The sequence below is a fragment of the Pipistrellus hanaki genome, assembly GCF_964339955.1.
Source record: "Pipistrellus hanaki genome assembly, chromosome: 18".
Taxonomy (NCBI): Eukaryota; Metazoa; Chordata; class Mammalia; order Chiroptera; family Vespertilionidae; genus Pipistrellus; species Pipistrellus hanaki.
Genome location: NC_140520.1, coordinates 4,406,928 through 4,412,927, shown reverse-complemented (window position 1 = coordinate 4,412,927; position 6,000 = coordinate 4,406,928).

Sequence of the window (6,000 nt, the reverse complement as noted above, 5' to 3'; positions counted from 1 at the left end):
CCCCCTCTTGCCTCTCTGACCTGCCAGGATCAGGGACGGGATGGGCAGCATTGGGGTAACAGCTTGGATGGGAGCTGAGGGGGCCGTGGGTGTGGCTGGCTGGGGCTTGGGGAGGAGGAGGAGGGAGGGACATGTATTTATTCTCCAAGAATTGTCTGGGTGTCCTTGAAGCAGGCCCCTTGGGCTCCGAGGACTCTACACACCCACTCCCACTGGACGTTCACAACAGCTATCAAAACACGGGGCTGAACTGGACTTAGGCGTGGGTTTTCCCCAACAAATATGCAGCTGGCCCTTCATACCCACGGGTTTCCCGTCTATGAATGCAGCCAACCAAAGACAGAATTTTTAAATATATATTTTTGTTGATTTCAGAGGTGGGGGGAGAGAGAGAAACATCAGCGAGGAGAGAGAATCATGGATCGGCTGCCTCCTGCACGCCCCACACTGGAGAGCAAGCCTGCAACCCGGCGTGTGCCCTGGCCGGGCATCACACCGCGCCCCCCTGGTTCCAGGTTGACCTCTGCAGCTGGGAAGCCGGGCGCACTGTTCTGTGTCCCTCTCTATGAGGGACCCGGCTCTACGGGGGTTTGACCGCCCTGTTCGAGGGTCGGCTTGGCGGCCAGGGTTTTGCTGTCCATTTGAGGGACATGAGGCTCCGTTGATGTGAGGATGGGGCTTGGTGTCCACTTCCGGGGCTCTGAGGGGGCTCTGAGCCTCACTCCCAGGAAGCGCTCTGCCTGCCAGCCCCGGAGGGTGGGGAGGGTGGGGGGTGGGGGGTGGAGACCCGCCTCAGGGAAGGGCTGGGGCTGGCAGGGTGAGAGCCAGGTAAGGGGCAGCAGGGTTCCTCGGAGCAAGCCATGTTCTACAATAAGTCCTGAGAGAGCGGCCCCTCTCTCACACGGAAGGTAAAGATGAAATGCTTCGTGCCTCACCCCCAAGGAGCACAGCCTGGCTCTGGGGGAGGGGGAAGGCTCTCCCTCACCCCCTCACCCCCAGCACCCCTCTCCAGCCTGGACTGAGCGAGCTGCCAGCCAAGGTCCCCCCACCAGGGACTCCATTTCCTTCTCCCTCCGGAGGAGACAGTGTTGTTCCAGGAATGGCCAGCAGGTGGCAGGAGAACCTTTATAGCCACAGCTTGGTCCCCTGGCCTTCCGTCACTTACTCCTTTGTGGACCAGTCTATTGGTCGAGTAAACAAACACTCATTTTTATAATTGATTTTGTTTTTAGAGAGAGGAAGGTAGGGAGAAAGAGAGAACCATCGATTTGCTGTTACAATTACTTATGCATTTATTGGTTGATTCTTGGATGTGCCCTGGGGAGGGAGGCGGAGTGGGGCAGAGATTGAACCCAGCGACCTTGGCCTCGTGGGACGGCGCCCTAACCACTGAGCTACCCAGCCAGGGCTGAACAAACACTTATTAAACATCCACTGTAACAGGCTCGGTGCCCGCTGTGGCTACACGAGGATAAGTAAATCATTCCCATTGTCCTGAGTTGGGAAAAGGGAAGGGAGCCCCTTCTCCCCCTCTCCCCCCTCTCTCCTCCGACCCCAAACCTCCCCATGTGTCTCTCCAACAGCGGAACGTCTTGGTGCTGGAACCGTCACGCTCGAGAATGTATTCCACCCTGTGGTTGAAGGCGACGCGTTTGGTTGAAATGTCAACCCTCCTGTCAGGAGGGACACACACACACTCCCTAAGAGGCCGTCTCACACGAGCTTGGGTCTGAGGGAGCGGGGAGCCAGACTTCCCAAGTTCAAGTTCAAATGCCAGCGAGGCCTCCTGCTTCCCGGGAGACCGAGGCCTCGGCGCTTACCCTTCCTCATCTGTGAAACAAGGAAAAGGAATGGACTGAAACGAGACAAGCATAGTGCTGTGTTCAGGTCACCCCAGACCTTAGCGGGTTAACACAGCGTTTTATTCTGTCCCATGGTGGTGTGAGTGAGGGGTTCGGGCAGGGTTTGTCTGAGTGGCTCTCCTGGCATCAGCTGAGGTCAGACAGGCTGGGCTGAGGGCCCACAGCCGCCTCGCTCCTGCTCATGGGGACAATGGCTGCAAGGCGGGGCTCAGGGTGTCACCAGGGGGCGCTTGCACCGGCCTTGGGAGCGTCTCTTACCTCCGGGTGGCAGCCTCCTTCTGGGACGGCTCAGGGTGCCCGAGAGGCCATTTCCAGGGACAAGAGGTACCCCCTCCCTTTACCCTCCCACCCCCTCGCCTCATCGGGTCCGAGCGCTCTGGACTGGGCTCAGCGCTGAGAAGAATCCCATACAAAGAAGGACCGGGCAGGGCCTGCCTGGCACAGGCCTCACCCCCCGAGCTGGCACGTCTGCCCCTCATGCCACGGGGCCAGGCCACCACTGGGTCCTTCACTCACATCGTCTTCTATCGGAAGGAACCTGGGACGTGGGGAGACCACGTCTGTCCCTCCACATCAAACACACCCTTGTCGGGGTCACCCCCGCCTGGCACAGAGCAGCGCGGGGTGGGAAGGCGGGGCTGGGGCCGGCTGGGTGCTGGGCCTCTGTTCTCCCCACGCTGCCCTGGGCTCCGGGAGCTGGGGCTTGGCTGCCTCTCCGGCCGATGCCCCTGTCACCAGGACACTGCGGGAGGGCCCGCCCATCAGGATGGATGGCCTGCTCTAATGGGATGAACGGGTCCCGCTGGAACTCGGCCCAGGTGGGAGGAATGGAGGTGGAGACGGGCTGAGTGCTGAGTCTTGCCGGCTGGGCCCGGAGCTAAGGTACGTGCGTGCGCTCTGGACGGAGGCTGGGCGCTGGGCCACTCAGCCGGCCCCAGCCCTGTGGCTCCTGTGAACCAGGGGCCATGTGGGCCCCTGGGTCTCTCGCTGCCCTCGGCCCAGCCCCAGGCACGGTCAGTCCCCAGAGCTCACGGCTGCCCCTGGGGCCGGAAACCTCTCAAGGAGCAGGTCCTCCTGCCCCTCACAAGCCCCTGGATTCTGAGTCCTGGCCGGGCCTGAGCGTGCGGCCTGCACCCTCCTGGCCCTTCCCCTTTAAGAGCTGGGCCATCGAGGCCATCTTCGGGGCTCCCCGGAGCCCCACAGGCACCTCCACTAGGTTTTCACAGCCACCCGAACCCTGCCGTCAGCCCTGTGCAGAGCCGCTCCGCTGACCTCCCCGGGGCCGTGGCTGTGCTCCACGCTGGGTCCTCCCCAGGCCGGCCTGGGCAGGCGCTCAGCGGTTGGGTTGGAGCCTGTGTGTCCCTGTGGGGCTCCAGAGGTGGGGCGGGGTTAAATCAACCGATAAGCTATCCGGAGGCTGGCAGCCTGCTCTCACCCTGCCTTCCCTCCTCCGTCCCCCATCGCCCTCCCCTCCGTGGTGATGGCTGATAAAGCAACTCAATTAGCCGGGCCGGGAGCGAGTCAGGCCGGGAGAGGACACTGGCTCCTTGACCCAGACCCGAGGGAGAAGGGGGTGGCTCCTGGCAGGAAGGCGCTGGAACGCCACCAGGGGGAGGCGGGAGTGGCCACGGGCAGGGCCTTGTCTTGGCGGCTGTGGGACCTGCTTCCAGGCCTGGAGCCCCTCGAGACAAGCAGAGCCGAAGAGGAGATCGGAGGCCCCGGTCACCCCAAAGCGGCTGAGCCCCGCCCCAGGGGGGTCAGCCTCAGTGCTGGGGACAAGGGCCGGGGGCGATGGGTCCTAGAAACGCTACAGGTTTGAAAGCCCCACCCGTGTCCCCCGGGAATCAAGCCGGGTTTCCCTCGTTGCTGGCCACACTTCGACTCCTGGGAGGGAGGCCCTGTGGCTGTCACTCCCACCTGAAATGGCTCCTAGACTAAGGCGACCAGACGTTCGATTTTTAACAATTTGTCCCGCGTCCCGCGGCATTTTAATCAGGACTTTTTTTTTTTTTTTTAAGAGAGAGTTTCTTTCTTTTTAAATATATTTTATTGATTTTCTTACAGAGAGGAAGGGAGAGAGATAGAGAGCTAGAAACATCGATGAGAGAGAAGCATCGATCAGCTGCCTCCTGCACACCCCCTACCGGGGATGTGCCCGCAACCAAGGTACATGCCCTTGACCGGAATCGAACCGCGGGACACGGGACAAATTTGGAAGGAGCAACTGTCTAGGATAAAGGTTATGGAACTTTTGGCAGGAGGGTCCCGATTTTTAACAATTTGTCCCACGGCGTTTAAAAAAGTCCCGATTGACGCGGGGCAAATTGTTAAAAATCGGGACTGTCCCGCCAAAAACAGGACGTCTGGTCACCTTTACCCTAGACAGATGCTCCTTCCTGACCACCAGCAGGTACCACAGCACCAGGGGCCGAAGGCGGAGAAACGGGGGCGATGGAGGGAAAGAAACAGATTTAGGAATGTCCGACTGGACTGCTCCTAGCCTTGCTCACGCCTGTCCGTTACAGAGGCCTTGGAGGACTGGGAAAGGGAGGGAGCAGGCAGAGTCCCCGCTGGGAGTTAAGCTGCCAGCGCTGCAGGAGGCCCTGGGATTGACAGGAAATCCAGAGCCCCGGTTCCTCACCCTGGGCCTTGTAGCCCGTTTTTCTCATCATCACAGCCCCCAGCTGATGTGAGGGCTGGTGCAGGGCCTCCTAGCACCACGAGGGGGCAGCACCCACCCATCCACAGTAGACTCCCACCGCAGGCAAGCAGGCAGGGGGCTCTCCTCCCCCTCTCCCTGGGTTCCGGGCTTTGGGGAAATGGCATGACCTCATACACACAGAATTGATGGGGGACAAGCCTTAGGATGCCCACTGTGGCATACTCAGTCACCCAGAAAGTTCCAGAAAGACCCAGGGACAGGTTAGCCTAGAGTCCAGCATCAAACCCTTCGCACAGGGTGAGGCCTTCTCTGCAGGCCCATGAGCCGAGGCTGAGCTCCCCAGTCCAGCCAGGAGCCCCTCCGTGGTCGGAGTCCGGGGTCCTCCCACCCAGGGCACCTTTCCTGCTGCGTCTCCCAGGCTGGGCCTTCTGATCTCCTTGGCTCTTCCAGGTTCCCTTACCTCACCGCCAGCTCTCTGACCTCCCCCCCTCCAGGTCTCCTGTCCCCCCGGCAGCTTTCTCCCTCCACCCAGCTCCCCACACGCCAAGGTCCTGGAGGAATGGAACACCATTGCAAACACCGCAGAATGCAAGCTCCAAGAGGCAGAGGGTGACTAGGGTTTCTGTTTTATTAGAACAGCTTTGGGCCCTCAAGAAATACTAACTGGTTGTTTTTATTTATTTATTTTTTAAAATATATTTTATTGATTTTTTTACAGAGAGGAAGGGAGAGAGATAGAGAGTTAGAAATATCGATGAGAGAGAGTCATCCATCAGCTGCCTCTTGCACACCCCCTACTGGGGATATGCCCGCAACCAAGGTACATCCCCTTGACCGGAATCGAACCCGGGACCCTTCAATCCCCAAGCCGACGCTCTATCCATTGAGCCAAACCGGTTTTGGCAAGAAATACTAACTGAATGAGCAAGTGACTCGGGAGTAGGGTGGGCTTTCACCTCTCCTCTGGGATGACTGAGGTCAAGCAGCGTGAAGAACGGGAGGTGGGGGAGAGGTGCCTGGCCGGATGGGACCGTGCAGCCATTCATCCCCATCGGTTCATTACTGTCCTCGCTGTGGTTCTTCCTTCCTCGCTCCAGCTTCCGGCCAGGCCCAGGCCCAGGTCTTCTCTTGCCGGTCACATTTGGGGTTTTTCTTTCTTTGCCGCAGCAAACTCAGAGCCAACTGAACTCTCAAATGCAGACACCATGTCCTAGGGGTGGGGTTTGGGGGGGACTAGATGAAAAGGGGTGCCAGTGAGTGTGTGTTTCTGACTACAGCCCAGATGGTACCCACCTCCTCGGCATATCAGTATAGATCATCAAAGATCACTGTCATTTTGGTTTTCTGACTTCATTCTTTTTTAAAAAAAACCAAAAAAACAAAACATTTTTTAATTGATTTCAGAGAGGAAGAGAGAGGGAGAGAGATAGAAACATCAATGATGAGAATCGTTGATCGGCTGCCTCCTGCATGACC